This window comes from Malaclemys terrapin, chromosome 14, assembly GCF_027887155.1.
Source record: "Malaclemys terrapin pileata isolate rMalTer1 chromosome 14, rMalTer1.hap1, whole genome shotgun sequence".
NCBI classification, from domain to species: domain Eukaryota; kingdom Metazoa; phylum Chordata; order Testudines; family Emydidae; genus Malaclemys; species Malaclemys terrapin.
In genome coordinates, this window is record NC_071518.1 from 6144929 (window position 1) to 6163509 (window position 18581).

The 18581-nt window shown below is 41.7% G+C and overlaps 1 protein-coding gene across 2 annotated transcripts in view; it reads left to right on the forward strand.

Moving 5' to 3' along the window:
- ZCCHC14 (zinc finger CCHC-type containing 14) overlaps window positions 1-18581 on the forward strand; it is an 82899-nt gene that overhangs the window by 17797 nt on the left and 46521 nt on the right. The window lies entirely within an intron of this gene.

Genomic DNA, 18581 nt, shown 5'->3' on the forward strand with positions numbered 1-18581 from the left:
TGAAATTTTGAGTTGTGGAGAGCAACGTCCCTTTCCACTCCCATCCCTTTGGCTTATGCTTAGAAATACTCAATCTCCTTTACTTTAGATGAGCAACACCCAGAATCTGAGTTCACTATTTTTTTTTATTGCAGGCAGATAGGGTGTCCAGACCAGATGACAGGAAGTAAATTTCGGGATACCGGGGGGGGGCAAAAAAAAAAAAAAAAGCCGAGTGCTGCCGGCGGAGCGCAAAAAAAAAAAAAAAAAACTGCCGGCGGAGTGAAATATCAGGACAAACAGCTAAAAATCGGGACATCTAGTCACCCTACAGGCAGAGAAATATGTGGCCCATGGTTATGTTGGGGAATATTTTGAGCTCTGAACTAGTTGTAATGGGGTTTAAAGACTTTATATAGAGACTAAGAGAGTGAAGGAGCAGTATTGGACCAAGAGGTTCTCACCCCTCAGCAGCTGCGGCGCATGCTTCAAATGGAGGATCTGCTCAAAGGGGAATTCTGACAGTCAGGCAGAGAGTGGCGATGTGGGGATGAATAGGAATGAAGGAGAGGCTATCCGAAGGTAGGAAGACAGTTTTCAGCTTCTGGGGACAGAGCTATCCACAGGAGAAGGATTTGGTTGTGATTTTACGCACAATCCCCACTCCCTACTGAGATAGAATAACTGAACACTGGGAGGAGAGCTAGGGAATACTTATTTGACCATGTGAGCTGCTGAGACTGGGAACTCCCCACTGGAGTGGGGAGAGGACTGAAGAGAGAGCAGGGAGTTAGGAAGCAGCACGGGGGGAGGCTAGTTAGGTACATTAGAAAGAGACAACTGAGGCACTTAACGCCACTCCACTGGGGCCCTTAGCGGAGACTGGTGGAGATGGAGGTCCTGGGTCCCACCTACTGGCTACCGCCAGGAGAACTCTGGGGCACTGGGAATGACTGAATGAAGCTTGACCGCTAGCCTTGCTGACTGCTATGCAAGTCCATCCCAGGATACTGGGGTTGGAAGGACTATGGAGTTACGGCCTTCCTGCTAGACCTGCTGGCTTCCAAGTAAAACCTGCTGCTCTAGTTTTATATATATGTAGAACAACTTTTGTTAACTGCCTTTGTAGGAGTTGTATAGAAGAAATAATTCCGATTAAATTACACAAATTGATTAGTGCTAATATTTTGTCTTTAAATTTAGAATAGGCTTCAAATCTAACAACAAATCTAAGAAGTTATGGACTGAGTGATAAGTTCAAATAAAGAGCTGAAATCTAGTCATTTTGCTGGGGGCAATTTTGTGTAGTGGTTAGAGCAGTGGCCTGTAAATTTGGTCTCCTGGTTCTGTCATTTGCTGTGTAACCTTGGGTAAATCTCTCTCAACCTCTTTCTGCTTCGATTTCCCCATCTGTAAAATGGATATAGTAATACCCCTTTGAAATCTTTGGTGAAAGGTGCTTTTACAAGTGCAGCGTTATTTCTTTGCTATAGAAGCAGAGGAGCCAAAACAGATTTGCTTAGGATCTTCAATTACTTCCAAACTTCTTGGCTTGTCTCCACTGGAAACTCCTATTTTGTGATTTACCCAACAATACTCTCAATAGATATATGTAGCAGTAAGTTTACAGCCAAATAATGCTGTAAGTAGCTATTTCTTCAGCTGTAAAAAATGCAACTCTCAGCAGAAACCTTCCAAGGTTTGTGACTTCCATCTGACAAAAATAGGACAGGGTTTGGCATTGAATTTTCATTCTTGGACCATGATTATTGTTCTAGCATCAGAAAATGTGCCAAGACTAGTCATGGTACAGACTGAAATTAATTACATTTTCCTCTTATACATTTTTAAATTTTTAATCTATGAATTTTAGACTAGGATAACCAGTTTGTTTGCAGGGATGTTGTTTAATGTGTATGTTGCAAAATGCTTAGGGATCAAAAGAAATCATGGAACAAAATACACTTATTTGAGTAACTAGTATTCTAGTTTCTGGTTAACCAGCAACAAAGACTATTTCTAACCCCTCTTCCACGTATGACAGTCTGTCCTGTGGGATGTTGGCCCTCTCCTTGCAGGTTGGAGTCAGATCTGAGATTGATAGCCAGCCTGGGGCCAGGACTGCCCCTCCGTGGAAAAAGCCCCTGATCTCTCTGCTTCCACTCCTGGGTGGACAGTTGACCAGGGGTCTCTCCATTGTAGCAGAGGCTTTCAGGGATAGAACAACCCCAAAATTTTGAATTTCACTCCATTGGAGACTCCAGAAACAAGTGTAAATATTTTTTTTTAATTCTGTGGTTTTTGGCCAGGAGTTTCTAGCCAGCCTTTCCTCATATCCCTTCTCTGAAGGGATTGCTGCTGGGGCAAATTACAAATGCTCTAGGTTGCACATGCTCTAGTTTCTCCTCTCTAGTCAGGAGCACTAAGCCACACTGCCCCAGCTGCAGAGAGGAGCTTGTGCCTGAAACAGAAAGCAACCCAGAGGTGAAGGAGAGGGCCAGGTCTCCCTGAAACACTCCAGACACCCTTGGCAGGCAGGAGGGCTTGGTCCTTACCAAGCCAGGGAATTGGGCCATGGATACAATTTGAAAATGATTTGCATCCTGACTTGCAGAAATGTTAGTAAACCATACACTCTGTGGTTGTACTTGTTTTTAGCAGGATTTTCTGGGTCCTGGGAATATTGACAGTGGTTGTTAATTAACCCCCTATCCTTCACCCTTAGTATCCAGCTTTCAGTGCACTTGGAGGTAGAAATATTGCATACTCCTAGCTGGTGAAGGAAGCAAGAAAAACAGTGGGCTATACTGTTATGATTGCTGAATACTTCTTGGCGATGACCTAGTTTCAGTAATTCTAGTTTGTATAAATAGTGTAGTTAGTGTATTTGCAGTATTTTATATTGTCCTGGTTGGTTGGTTTGGTGGGGGTTGTTTTTTTTTTTTTTTCATTTGTTTGTTTGCTTGGTTATCTGTGTGTCACAAGATGGTTAGCTGGAAATATTTATATGTGAGAGATAACATATATAGCTTAACTTAGTCTTCTTCACCTGGTTATTTGCCTAACATATATGTTACAGTTAGAACATCTAAACATCTACTTTAGATGTTCTAAAGTAGTTGTCCCATCTGTGTAAAATATATCCTTGCTTTTTAAATAACAAATTTCTTGTGCAGAATAAATGTTAATCTTTAGAGATTTATAAACCTTGCCTTTTTTCTTCATGCTAAGGTCCATAAATCTCTTACAATGAGGACTATGCCCTGTTTGCAACTTGGGGATAGAACTAGACCCCACAGTCACTGGCAACAGGGGAATGTCCTGTCCCTGTCCCTTGAAGTTCCCTCCACTTATTTTTCCTGCTCTCACAGTGGCATGCAGTCTCAGCCAGCCTTTTTTGCTGAAGGGGTTTTCTGAGGGAAATTCTAAACTTCATTTCAAATTTGTAGACTAACAATTTGGTTCAATAATGTATCTCTCCAATTCCCAGCCATATTCCAGGACTGCATTTAGTTTTTGGAGAGATTGTCCCTTCAGCTTTGTTTCCTCCTCTGAGGTGTAGCTCACAGAGGAGGTCTGCTATTGCAAGACCATTTCTCCATTCGGGACCAGGTAGGTTTAAAATGAATACTTTGTTGAAGTGATTATTGGTCTCATGCACCCCAAAAGGGAAGCTGACCAATAGAACTTTTTCTACTAGGTAGTGCAAAGTCTATAGTTTAGTTACTGTGTTAAACCAGTGAAACATAGCCTTGAATACCTCCTAGGAGGGTTTTATTGTGGGTATATAAATGTCCCAGCAAAAAGATCAAGTCTCTGTGCTAAGTACATTTCTATACAGTTTCCAACATTAAAAACTCATTTTGTTCCTCACAGGAGTGTGGTGTGTAATCCCCTGCAGTTACACTTCCTATCCATTAGAGTAAGCCTCCTGATGGCTACTATCTCCAATCAGATAATTTGGTTTTATTTGAAGTTGAGAACTTTCTCTAATTAGACCTGGTATTGTACTTTTTTACGCAAACAGGTATTCCTGCAACTTTTGTAGCATTAATTCCCTAAATAAATCCAAGAAATATTCCTCCTTTGGCTAAGCATCAGAGCATCTTTAGGAGCACTGATTGTTTCAAGGCAGAGTTGGCATGCCATCTGTATTAGGATTTGCTAAATATTCACATGGCCATCAATACTTAAATTCACCAAGTTCTGCATATTGGTCATTCAATCTTAGCCAACATCATTTAACATGTGTGCTTGCACACCTCGCTCTGGATGCCTACATCTAAAGGATGATCCTACTTCCAACACCGGAGGCGCACTGCTATGAAAATCCCATCATAACAGATTTGTGAACCTTAGCACAAAAAGGAGGAGATGAATTTATCCATGCTTACCTGAAAATTTCCTTTCTTGAGTAATAAGTTCCACAGATCCAGTCCACTCTGGAAACAGTGGATATCCATTTTCATCTCTGTGCTGGATGATCCAGGTATTTGGGCTTGTTGTTGTGAAGTGGAATTTACCACACTCTTCAGTAGGAGACATTGTAGTGCTTTTCCCTCAAAGTATATTTAACAATCTGTAATTTAGGAAAGTAGATTTTAATGGTCCTGGCTGTGGAAGTTGTCTCAGCTGGATGGAATATTAGGTGGTAGGCTATTTCCCTACTGCCAGTGACAGAAAGTTCTGTTCCTGCTCCCAAGCTGTAAGCAGGCCAATGTACCCGTTGTAGTGGATCTATTGAGCTTATTACTAAAAAAAAGGAAACTGTCAGGTAAGACAAATAGACTTTCTTATTACATATTTGCATTTAGATTGCAGGGTGGAGGAGGGGGATAAAACATTGCTAGACCTCTGTCCTTCCTATCTTTTTCTATATTTATAAAACGTAGAGAGAGATTGCGTTTTCATTGTAGGAGAAATATGTTGCTTTCCACACTGATCCCAAAGAAAGCAACTGAATGCAAATGAAGCTTGGATTTTTTGTTGCATGCACATTGCGTCTTAAGTGCCTCATTGTACTTCCCTTTAAACAGCCTTAAGGTTTTTTTCCACAGTTGTCAGTTTATTTCTTTTACTACTATAAATGAAAAAGTGCCAGTGCTTGAATGGTTGATTCCAGTCTCAAAGGTGACATACTTCATGCTTGTAATTCAGTTTGCCTTCGGGGCATAGACTTTCAACATCAGTGCATCTATGCAGGATTGGCCCTTTTGGTTTGTTAATTGTGTTTTGGAACATGACATTTGATTGACTAATGTGAAGTCTTTGAGGACTCTAGTCTTTAGAATTATCACCATCGACAAAAGTCTTAGTTAAGTACTATGAAAGTTGTAGGCAATGTTGTTGTAGCTGTATTGGGCCCAGGATATTGGAGAGACCGATAATATCTTTTATTGGACCAACTTCTGTTGGTGAAAGAGACAAGCTTTCAAGCTTACACAGAGCACTTCTTCAGACCAACCTTGTCTCTCTACTATGAAAGTTAATTTTTCTTCCAATACTTGCTTTTTGTTATACTTGCTCTGTGTGGGCTGTTTAAAATTACTTCCTATACATATTAGTTTATATTAGGAGCAGGAAATAAACCTCCTTTAGAATCATAGATATGTAGGGCTGGAAGGGACCTTGAGAGGTCATCAGGTCCAGCCCCCTATCCAGAGGCAGGACGAAGTAAACCTAGATCATCCTGGATAGGGTTCTGTCCAGTTTGTTCTTAAAAACCTCCAATGATGGGGATTCCACAACCTCCCTTGTGGAAGCCTATTCCAGAGCCTAACTATCCTTATCATTAGAAAACTTTTCCTGATCTCTAACCTACATTTCCCTGGTTTAAGATTAAGTCCATTACGTCTTGTTCTACTTTGTTCTTTGTGTCCACTGAATCAGTACCCTTCCTCTTGATAACAACTCTTAACATATTTGAAGTATCAGAGGGGTAGCCGTGTTAGTCTGAATCTGTAAAAAGCAACAGAGGGTCCTGTGGCACCTTTGAGACTAACAGAAGTACTGGGAGCATAAGCTTTCGTGGGTAAGAACCTCACTTCTTCAGATGGTCTTGCATCTGAAGAAGTGAGGTTCTTACCCACGAAAGCTTATGCTCCCAGTACTTCTGTTAGTCTCAAAGGTGCCAACATATTTGAAAACTGTTATCAAGACTAAACGTACCCAGTTTTTTTAACCTTTCCTTATAGGTCAGGGTTTCTAAACCTTTTATCTTTTTTTCTTGCTCTCCTCTGGACTCTTTCCGGTTTGTCCACATCTTTGCTTAGGTGTGGTGCCCAGAATTGTATGCAGTACTCCAGCAGAAGCCTCACCAGTGCTGAGTAGTGCAGGACAATTACCTCCCAGGTTTTACATATGACACTGCAGTTAATATATCCTGGAATTGTATGCATTTATGAAAAAGGCTAATCCCATTATAGACTCATGTTCAATTTGTGATCCACTATAGCCTCCAGTCCTTTTTCAGCAGTACAACCATCTAGCCAGTTATTCCCCATTTTGTAGTCGTGCATTTGGTTTTTCCTTCCTAAGAGTAGTACTTTGCACTTATCTTTACTGAATTTCATTTGATTGATTTCTGATTGATTTTCCAATTTGTCAAGGTTGTTTTGAATTCTGATCCTGTCCTCCGAAGTGTTTGCAACCCTGCCCAGTTTGGTGTCATCTGCAAATTTTATAAGCATACTCTCCACTCCAGTATCCAAGTAATTAATGAAAATATCAAACAGCACTGGATCCCGGATTGACACCCTCTCAGTTTGACAGCAAATTATTGATAATTACTCTTTGAATATAATCTTTCAACTAGTTGTGCACCTACCTTATAGTAATTTCACCTTGACCACATTTCCCTAGTTTGCTTATGAGAATGTCATGTCGGACTGTGTCAAAAGCCTTACTAAAGTCAATAACAAGCCAGTAACAAAAGAAAAAGCCAGTCAACAAAAGAAATTGGTATGGTTTATTTTTGACACCTCCATGCTGACTATCTCCTTATAACCCTGTTATCTTCTAGGTGCTTACAAATTGCTTATTTAATAATTTCAGTATCTTTCCATTTAGGCTGACTGGTATATAATTCCCTGGATCCTCTTTGTTCCTGTTTTTAAAGATCAGTATTATATTTGCCCTTCTCTAGTCCTCAGCCATCCTCCATGAATTCTGAGATAATTGCTAACAATTCAAGATTGTTTCAGCTAGTTCTTAAGTACCTAGGATTTGAATACATGCCGATTTGAATACATCTAACTTATTTAAATATTTTTTAACCTATTCTTTCCCTGTTTTGGCTTGCATTCCTTCCTCCTTCATGTTAACATTACTCGTGTTGAGTAGTGAGTCTCCATTAACCATTTTAGTGAAGACTGAAGCAAAATAGGCATTAAACACCTCAGCCATTTTGATGTCCTTAATTCTTCTTCCCTGTTAAGTGGAGGACCTACACTTTCCTTCAACTTTCTCTTGCGCCTAATGTATTTGAAGAACCTCTTCTTTTGGCCTATTATGTCCATTTTCTGCATAGATGACTCGTGCCTCCTGATGCTGGGAGAGCACAATCTAACGGGGAGTACACATGACCGCCCTCATGTGTCTCCTCTGCCCAGCGATCCCCCTGCCCTGCGCCTAGCCCAGGCCCACTGCGCTCTTCCTGCCCAACCATAGTTACCTATGGCTGAGCAAGCCAGTTACGGGCCAGGAGGGAGAGGGGACTCTGGGTCACTCGGCCCCTGTGCCCAGCAGCCCGCCACCACCTCACCAGCCTGGCTTTCGAGCGGCGGGCATGAGAAATGGTTGGTCAAGTCTCCTCCACTCCCTGCCTGGGCCCGGCTGCTAGGGACAGGAGCCAAATGTGCTGGGGGGACAGGCACAGTGGGAGGACTCCCTCCCCCACCGGCAGGCTAAGCAGAAATCTGGGGGGGGCACTTCACCCTGCATGTCCATGTTTACACTTTTCATAGGGTTCCTGTTTGATTTTCAGATTATTAAAGATCTCCTGATATAGCCATATTGGCCTCTTACTATTCTTCCTATCTTTCCTTCACATTCTATGTTCTGTTTTCAGGTAAGAAGTGAATACATTTGAATGTGTTCTTTTTTTCTTTTTTCCAAAGACAGCTTTGCAACAAAATCTGGATATAACTTACAAATTCTGGGCCTTTTATTAATGGATTGAATCTGGAATTCTGCAATCACCATCAATCCAGATTCATGGATTAGATGTCTCTTCAGTCACTGCCATAAGCAATTAAATAAAATAAAAATAAATAAATAAATGACTAAAGGCTCTTGGCATAATTTGATCTATTACTACTTTTCTGCAGGTCACCCTAAATTTCAGTTATCTAAACTCTTCAGCATTTTTTAACCACAGGACAGTTATTCAAATTTACTTTTTAAATGTAATGGATTTTTTTTGTTTTTGTTTTACAAAACCAGCTAGAGTGACAGCCCTTAACACTAAAGTTCTGTATTTTTAGAAGAGTCACAGCACAGATAGTGGAAATGTAGGTTTCCTCACTGCTTCAGTCCTGGCTGGGAAGGACCATCTGCTAAAGGTGTAATTGGTGGTACAATCTCCATGTCCGTTCAATCCTTTTGTCACTGCCAATGAGGGGCTAATTCAGATGGCTTTATATTATGGATGCTTATCTGCAATAAACTATGTCCTGGTTATTTATAGCATGGACTGCCCCATAGTAGGATCTAAATCTAGAGAACTCAGCTGGGACCACCAACTCATTTCTGATAGGTTATCAAATTGTAATATCTAGGCCAGTTCAGATGTAATTGAAAGTTTTGAATGGGTGAGGTGCAAGGTTCTCTGTCCTCTTGTTAATTCCACAAACAAGTCTCCGCCCTGATTCTTTGAATTCATTTAGAGGCGCTTTTGTACGTGTCCAACATAGACAAAAATAGTAAAAACGTTACGTGTCACACATACATAATTTCATGTTTATTACCAGCAGTCACAAAGATGCAAAAAACTGTGGATGATCAAATGACAAAGCCCATATAGCATGTAGATTTTTGCTACAGAGTGCTTATGCAAGTCATTTGTTCCTTTTAAATGAGAAGGATTGACAGGGGAACATTTTCTGTTTAAGCTGTTATGTGATTCAGTTTGTAAATCTGGATACGTGTATTGTGGATATCTGCATTTCTACATTCCTATTAAAAATCAAATATAAGTGGGAAAGCAGAGCATTTTAATATGTTCTTCGCTTCAACTATAAAAGCATTAGTTAATGCACACTAGTACAAGACCTTTTGTGTTAGAGGCCAAGTGAAAGAGCTACTTAAGACAACACAGTGAATCTTATTACGAGAAATAGTATAATTTTCATCTGATAGATTTGGATTTCTTATGACAACAAAAAATACACCTGGCTGTATAGAATGCGTAACAAAAACCACCACCAACAAAAAACATTACTAGTTGCATGACTGCTTGTCTTGAGTAAGAGAGGTGGTATTAGTTTGTTGATGCATAGTCTATCTTCATCTTTGCACGAAATTCTAGTTTATGTATTTTAACAGTATTCATAGGGCCCATCACCAAGTGCTGTACAAGAGCCATAACAATACAGCTGGGACTGGTGGCTGAGGGAAAGCCACCTGCTTTTCCAAAAAGGAAAAGTAATCCAGAAAGGAAGAGCCTTTTGACATCTATTGGAATTCCATGAATAGAACAAATTGGTAGCTAGCCCATAGGATGCAGTGAGTGCTTATTATTCAGAGTTATAAATATTCTACTCTTATGTCTCAATTCCAGAAAGAATATTTGTGTAAGAGCTGATTAAATTTAAATGAAAACATCTCAGTTCAACATTTGGTAAACAATGTAGTAATTTCTAGAATTTTATCTCTTTCATCAGAGAAGTTATTAATGACCCCCACATGTTAATGCTCAAAACAAAGTGTTTCAGCTCTTTGGTGGATAACACATGGAGGCCACTAGAGGGCTCATCGAAATGACAGTGCCCAAGTCCCTGGTCTCGAGGCCTCCACTACCTCGTGGCCCTGTACCATCAAGAGGCAAACCAGCAATGTTTGGGCCATCTGCCCCCAGACCAGCATCAACCGTCAGCCGCCCTCCTCAGAACCCCACACAAAATCTGGACCCAGGCCTGCCCCTGGCGGAGGCTGCACCCGGTGCCCAGGAGGAATAGGACCCTGCAGACCAGGAAGCTGTCACGGATCCGGCCCTGACGTTCACGTGTCCTCCTCCTCATCCCCTGACAAGGCAGTAGCAGGTGCATCCATATCTGGCCCACCACCCATGGGCTACAAGGTCCTGCAGGAACTCCTCTGTTGGGTGGCCCTGAACATGAACCTCCAGGTTGAGGAGATAGTAGAGGAAGAGGATCCCATGGTGGACGTTCTGACATCAGAAGGGCCCTCTAGGGTGGCCCTACCCATTATAAAGACCATCCAGTCGAACGCCAAGACTATTTGGCAAATGCCTGCTTCCATTCCCCCTACGGCCAAGGGAGCCGAAAGAAAGTACTTTGTTCCCACTAAGGGGTATGGATACCTTTTCACCCACCCCCCTCCATGCTCCCTGGTGGTGGAGGTGGTGAACGAGAAAGAGAGGCAAGATCAGCAGAGGCCCGCTCCCAAATCAAGAGATGTGAAACGCCTGGATCGATTTGGGAGAAAGAGTCCACCCATAGAATAAACCTCCCTTCGGTTTGCTAATCGGCTCAAGATCCTTAGCAGATACAGTTACAGCTTGTGGTCTGCAGTTCAGAAGTTTAAAGAGCTTCTCCCATCCGAATCATGCACAAAACTGGGGGCCATTGCCAAGGAGGGCAGACTAGTGGCCTGGACTTCTCTCCAGGGTTCCCTTGATACCGTGGACGTGGCAGCACGTACTTTGGGATCCGGTATCGCCATGAGATGCAACGCCTGGCTCCAATCTTCGGGTCTTCCGCCAGAGGTGCAGCAGATGATCCAGGACCTCCCATTTGATGGTCAGGGCCCGTTTACTGAACAAACCAACTCCAGACTGCATAGCCTGAAAGATTCACATAATACCATTAAGTCTCTCGGCATGTATACCTCGGTGACACAAAGAAAGCCCTTCAAATCCCAGCCCACCCAGCAGCAGTCCTTCCCTGCTAGACCCAGGCAGGACTTCTCCTGCAGGAGGAGCAGATATACCTGCCGTAGACCTTCCTGCCCTCTTCCGGCACAGGGCCAAGGGCAGTCCAAGACCCCTCTGGGCCCTAAGTGCCCCTTCTGAAGATGCGATCGAGGACGGATTACCAGCCCACATCCCAGTCAGCTATCCTCCCTTTCTGAACCATCTATCCCACTTCTACCGTGCCTGGTCCCTTATTACTTCAGATCATGAGTACTCCGCATGATAGAAGTGGGCTATTCTATCCACTTCTGCTCCTTCCCGTCCTCCCAACCCCCTTGCCCATCCCTCTTCAGGGACCCCTCTCACGAGCAACTCCTCATCCAGGAGGTTCAGTCCCTCCTTGCTCTAGGAGCTGTGGAGGAGATGCCCCAGGAGCTAAGAGGCAAGGGTTTCCACTCATGCTACTTCCTCGTCCCCAAGGCAAAGAGGGGCCTGCAGCTCTGTCCTGGTGCTCTGGGCGGCGCAACTGTAGCATCGCCTGCCACTGATGCTCCAGGCAGCATGGTAAGGGAGCAGGGAGCAGTGGGGATTGGATAGAGGACAGGGGAGTTTGTGGTGGTGGTCAGGGGGCAGGGGTGTGGATAGCAGCCAGGGTGGTCAGAGGGCAGGGAACGGGGGAGTTGAATGGGGGCAGGCTTCCCAGGGGGCAGTCAGGAAGGAGAGGGGGGGTTGGATGGGGTGAGGGTGCAGTCAGGGGCGGTGGGTCCAGGGGCAGGGAGGGGTGGATGGGTTCCAGGGGGACCATCAGGGAACAGGGGAGGTTGGATGGGGCAGGAGTCCCAGGGGGGCTGTCGGGACGAGAAGCGGGGGGGATCGGATAGGGGGCAGGGGCCGTGCCGCCATACAATTTCGGAAACCCGATGTGGCCCTCAGGCCAAAAAGTTTGCCCGCCCCTGCTTTACAGGATACACAATAGTACTCACCCACCTATTTGATACCAGATCTGAGCCTGTTTTAAAGTAACTAATCTACTGACTTCGTCACCAAATAATTTCTAATTCATGGTCTTTTAGACAGCATTAGTAGAAACTTGGTACACCTCTACCTCGATATAACGCTGTCCTCGGGAGCCAGAAGATCTTACCGCGTTATAGGTGAAACCGTGTTATATTGAATTTGGTTTGATCTGCCGGAGTGCACAGTCCCTCCCCCCTCCCCACCCCCCCCCGGAGCACTGCTTTACCGTGTTATATCCGAATTCATGTTTTATCGGGTCACGTTATATCGAGGTAGAGGTGTAATTTTATTAGGTCTAGGTACTTACTGAAGCAAAATTGTTTCTATTTCCATATTTTTGATGCACTATGTTTTCCATTATTTTCTTTCTCTGTTATTAAAGTGGAACATTAGCATTGGTGTAGCTAAGAATGAGACCAGCTTACTGTTTTAACAACTGTTTTTTTTTCTTCTAAGTGCTGTAAAATACACATGCTTACTTTTATTAACTTCTGGGTTTGGCAAGAGTTAGTGGTTGAAATTTGAGTTGGTTATTGAAATACAGTTCCCCTTTTAAAAAAAATCATGACAGCATTTTTTTTTTTTTTTGGTGCGCACACATGGGCTCAGACTATTGTTCTGATCATACCCAAACGGATATTACCGCCTCAGGATTGATCTCAGTTAGTTTGTGGCATCCACTGCCTTTTGGGGAAACAATATTACCCCCCTACCTCCCAAAAAAAAGTTAGGGTAAGAACTCAACAGTGTGGTTGAGCCAAGTTGATGGACCCAGGGAAAGTAACTCGCACATGTGCAGCATGAATTGGGACTCTGTCGCAAGGTGGAATAACATCAGAATAACTGTGCGAGTCCAGGTGGCATGCTGTGGCCTTTGAACCCAAGCAGCACCCATGTACTATGAGTTGAGTCCAGCTGTTGGTAGTTCTGAGAATGTGTGTTGTGCACATGGGCTGCTTTGTCTGCATTGTGCAGGGGCTCCTTATGGAAGATTTGCCCTGATAGCATAGCTTCTGGTTCTGAGTTAACATCTTTGGGTACTGTATACTGGGTACTGTATACTTCTGTAGAATTACCTGTGTGTTCACTCCCTTGTGTACAGTTTTATCATGTTACATAAAACCGATTAGAAAACTCTTTGTAGCTGACAAGCAACTTTATTCTACTTCCAGTATATTGGAAATCAAAATGAGTGAAATTCCACTGTTAATTTGAGGGTGGGAAGCAGTAGGAGGCATAAATTGGCATGTAATTATGCTCCATCTTGTTGTGGGTTGTATTAGGGAATAAGTCATTGTTTCCATTGGATGCACTCATGACTGAAAATGTAATTTCAGGAGATAAGTGTGTTCAGAATAACACTGGAAGTAATGTGGGTCATCATTGTATCTCATTTTAGGTTCTCTGAGCACCCTTAAGTATCCATTACTGCTTCATTCCTGATCTGTTTATGGCTGCCAAATAAATAGGATTATTTTCAATCTTTTATAGATATTCAAGGCAAAATTCTTATTATCACTGGGAGGGGTTGAAGAATTTACAAGAGTTTGAAAGTAGATGTGGAACTGCTTGGAGAGTTTGAGTGATAGTTGGAAAGCTGCAGGGAATTCAGTGTTATTGGAAATCAAGATTTGTGTGAGGAGGTGATAGAAATTCTTGGGGAAGCTAAGGAGGAGTTGGGGCTTGTTTGGTGGTAGCAGGAAGGATTTCTATGTTTGGGAAAAGGAAGTAGGATAATTGGGACTCAGTGATGTTCCAACTTCTAATATTTATGAGTCAGGTGGGAACGGGCTGCTGATTAGAAAAAACTGATGAAAGAGATGTGGTGTCTGTGACTATGTAATTAAGCCATACTCAACAAGAAAAAATACTATTTTAGTAATATCTAGTAAGATTCACATAGTATCATAACATCAACAAAAAATAAACAGTAACAATTCTGTCTCTGAATTCAGTGATCGTTCAGCTGTCAGACACTGTTCCTTTGAGAGAAGGTAAAACAAGTTTTCAGAGCAGCATATGTCATCAGTGAACTAGTACATTGGATTTAAAAATAAGTATATACAAACTACCTTATCAGTTTCTGCTGAAAAAGGCAGTTTTGAGACTGTTAACATTTAAAACCACTTCCATCTTAAGATTCTGAATTGTTAAATGGCTATGTTGAAATACACCTCTACCCCGATATAACGCGAGCCGATAGAACACGAATTCGGCTATAACACGGTAAAGCAGCGCTCCAGCGGATCAAAGCAAATTCGATATAACGCGGTTTCACCTATAACGCGGTAAGATTTTTTGGCCCCCGAGGACAGCGTTCTATCGGGGTAGAGGTGTAATGGGTATGTCTACACTGCAGCTGGCAGTCCTCTCCCAGCTTGGTTAGGCAGACTCATGCTAGCTCAGTTTGAGCTAGTGCACCAGCAGTAGCAGTGTGGATGTTGCAACACCAGCAGAGGCTCAGGCTAGCCACCTGAATATGGACCCAAGGGGCTGGGTGGGCATGAGAGCCTGAGCTGCTTCTCGAACTGCAACAGCCATACGACTATTTGTAGTGTGCTAGCTCAAGCTAGCACGAGTCATTCTATCTTGGTTGGGAGGCATGCTGCCCTCTGCAGTGTAGACACACCCGATAAGGCTGTCCAGTTTCTTCAGTTGATATGTAGCAAATGTAAAATGTGATGGGTTTATTTATTTATTTATTTAAATTATGTCCAGGTAATGAGGAATCTCCTTATAGCAGTTCACTCACTATTTTGTGGATTAACAATTTGCTGATTTAAAAATGAACAGTACAGAAATTGTCATTTTCAGCTGTGTCTCAGGTGAACAAGGTTTACTTTAGAGAAATTGTCATGTGATAGTAGTTTCATTGTATGATTGTCAGAAATCTGTTGTATGATGAGCTATCCAGAACCTTCGTCTGTCATCTTATTTTGCTTCTGAGTATATTTTCCTTGGGCATTCTTGATATTGCCCTTTTCCTGCTCCCCTATCATTTTCTTACCATTCAGCCTCCCAGCCCACCCTGTCCCCACAAAAAAATGTGTTTCAGAAACCTTCCTTCTGGCAAGCAGAACTCAACAGGTCTTCTCCAGAGCTGCTTGTCGCTGTTCATTTAGTCTACCAGAGGGGAAGGGATTGGAAAGTGATACAGAGCATTCTCAGATCCTGAATTTGGGATTCAAACTTGACATTGGCACAAGACCTCTGTGTCAGCATTATGGCTAATTTTTAAATAAATAAATTGTACAATTATATTAAATATTTATAGTTGACTTTTGTATCTCCAAAGATTTGAGGTCCACCTCTGTAAGCCTAAGTACATTCTTAAGTACTACATTTTATAATACTTCAGAAACGTTTTGAAGTTTAACCAAGTTTCTGTACCAACCCTACATCATTATTCAGATGTTTATATCTGTTTAGTTTATTTTGTTTTCACCTTTGATTAAGTCGAGCTCTGTTTTCCAAAAACTAGCAGAATAAATAAAACTGTCAGCCGGATTTAGATCACACAGAAGACATTACTACATTCCAACCTTATTTTACTCCCTCTAATATTCTAGCTGTTGTATGAGCATCAGGTATTTTGCAGTTAATTCTAGCTATTGAATCCAAGGAGGAGCCGTGATTGGCCGAACCTGCGGACGCGTCAGGTAAACAAACCGGCTCGGACTGCCAGGAGCTTTTCCTGAACAAGCGGTGGCCCAACTTTGAGAAGCACTGTTCTAGACTGAGCACTGAGTCCCATTGGGTAGATAGAAAGATTAACCTAAATAATCTATACAGAAGCCCCTGGAACCCCATAAGATTGGGTCCCTAATCCATGAACTGTTGGAACTCATTTACAAAACTTTTCTTAAACATTACATGAATATATTCTCATTCTATAGAATTAGAATTTATAATCCTTATTCCATGATGAGGTATCTTTGAGTATAATGTATCTTAATTAAAACTATCTTTAGATAGGTTTGTTTTCTCAAAAAGCATTTTATCGAAAAAATCTGATTTTTTTTTTTTTAAATCATTGATTTTTATCCACCCTGCTTTCTACCAAATGAAGGATAGTGTGGATGGAAGGCTTGATCCTGAAAAGTGCTGGGCACCCTCGAGTCATCTGCACCCTCAACGATTTCAGGGCTCAAACATTATAATCAAAATCAGGCTCAACATGACTAATGAAAACTTCAGTAGTATTGTGTGTCTGTCATAGGCAAATTTCAATAGGCCTGGACAAAATACCTCGTCAAACTTATGTCTATTGCACAATCATACATGCAAGTCTTAATGATTGTGACAGATACGGCAAACTATACTATCATATACGAACCCTTAATACTACACTTCTTGGCTTTTTCCCAGCTATTCAAAAACACAAGTGGCAAGACAAAATATGCAAGCATATTCCTCCCTAAAGTTATATCACAGACTGTCAACCAGCCACTGGCTATGAAATTTTTGAAGTATCAGTTACAGAATAATATATAGAGTTGCTCAGTCATATAAATCAACAACCATTCCAGCCACAGCTATTGGAAGCAGTGACTTGAGTTTCTGATTATATTGCAAAGCACTTAAGAAAAGTCAGTTTTAATTCAAAATTACTGTCATCAGCCAGAATCTTCATTCTGTCTTTAGTTTTCTTGAATGTTTAGACAACAGTTTAATGCAGTGGTTGCTACAGGCAGAGTCATGGCATTGGTCACTATATTACTTCTAACTTAATAAAGAGGGGTAAAATGGACAATGGTTTTTCAAATTGATTATGTCCACAAAACTGAGTGGAACTTGCACTGATACCTAAATTTCTAGTGGGACTCATACTTATGTGATGAAAACTACTGTATATAACCATGTCAGTCTTCTAATATGTCTTTTCCTACCCATTTTTATAAAAATAAAATCTATATGACAAATTTGGTCTAAAGTTGAAAAGTGCTATACAGGACTCGTGTTACCAATATTACTGCCAACTCCCATCACCTTTGCTTTGCCTCTGGTTGTCTGCCTACTGCTGCCTGATAGTATCTTGTCTCTGTGAGATGTTACTTTCTTTTGTCCTGACCCTTTACTGAAACTGTGTGGGGTGGGATCAAGAATTCAGAAGCTTTTTACCCTTCAGTACATGTCCTTAGAATTTATTAAGTTCTTTTCCTGGGAAGGTCTGCATGAAGTAACCCATACAACAGTAGTCATAACAAATACAGGATTTAGTAAAAATGGAGAAAACTGAATTAAAACAAAAGAAACTGTTTAACATGTCTAGATTTACATTTCTCATAAACTGAATCAGATGAGGCATTTTCAGCTTAGCTACAGAGGAAAAACAAGAGAAAGCGGTAGCTTACGTTCCTTGAATGCAATTTCCTCCTCCCAACCATTTGGACACAGCAAGGGAGTAGCTATCAATGAAATGCTGACACTATCCAGAGTTATCTCTTAGGAAGCTCCTGCAGCTGTGTCAGCTTGCAGGTCCAGATGTGGCTCCTTTGATCGAGGGCAGCTGAACCTATTTCCCCAGTTTTCTCCAGTTACCTACACAGACACTTATGTACACTCTAAGGTTTAACTCATTGCTTTCTCTAAGAGATGGTGCACTGAGGGTACAAAAACCCTTAAAAATGATTAATCATCATCTTTCAAAGGTTTAATGACCAAGGTTGGAGACCACACTTCGCAGACCAGCCTGCATGTCTCTGTCCCAGCCATTGTCTATATTGTTCTTTCAAATAGCAGATAGGATTTTCCTCAAAGCCAAACATTCCCTCCACCCCGCCCCCATCCCTCTTATTTTCCATTGTTGTGAATTAGAGACAAGAAGTCCAGACCATCAATCACAACACATAATTTGGTTTTAGAAATACTTCTTTGTTTACAGTCAAGTAAATAGAAATTGGGGTGTTGCCTGAAGTAAGAGGGATTTTCATTGTGATATCCAGTATTGTCACCTCCAAGCATTCAAAATTCATGAGTCAGGCCCAGAAAAATAAGATTTAAAAAAAATAAAAATCTTTTGGAGCTTTTTTTAATCTATCTATTTTTGGTGTCATATTTAGGGTTCATATTTTCAAATTTTTCTCTCTCAACATAAAGCTAGAAACTTTTCTTTTAAATGAAAGCTGATATTCTCACATCATCATGTGAACCCAAAAGCTGAGAGTGTAAGAAAAATACCAAATATCATGAGACTTGAGATAAAATTGCAAGACTTGGCAACACTGGAAATCACAAACAGTATATTATGGATTCAAATAGTGAAATAAGCAGCAGGAGGCGATGTAATATTTCCAGTAACGAATACTGACATGACAGTGTTGGCCTGGTTTAAAAATGAGGAGGTGGGTGGCGGGGAAAGATAAGAACACTTCCTAAAAAGCTGTCTACTTTGCCACCAATTTTCTCTGCTTCCCCTGCTATTACTGCAAATATTTCTCTACTCTGCTCCCCTTCTTTTAAATTCTAAAGTGAATTTATCTTGTGTTGGACA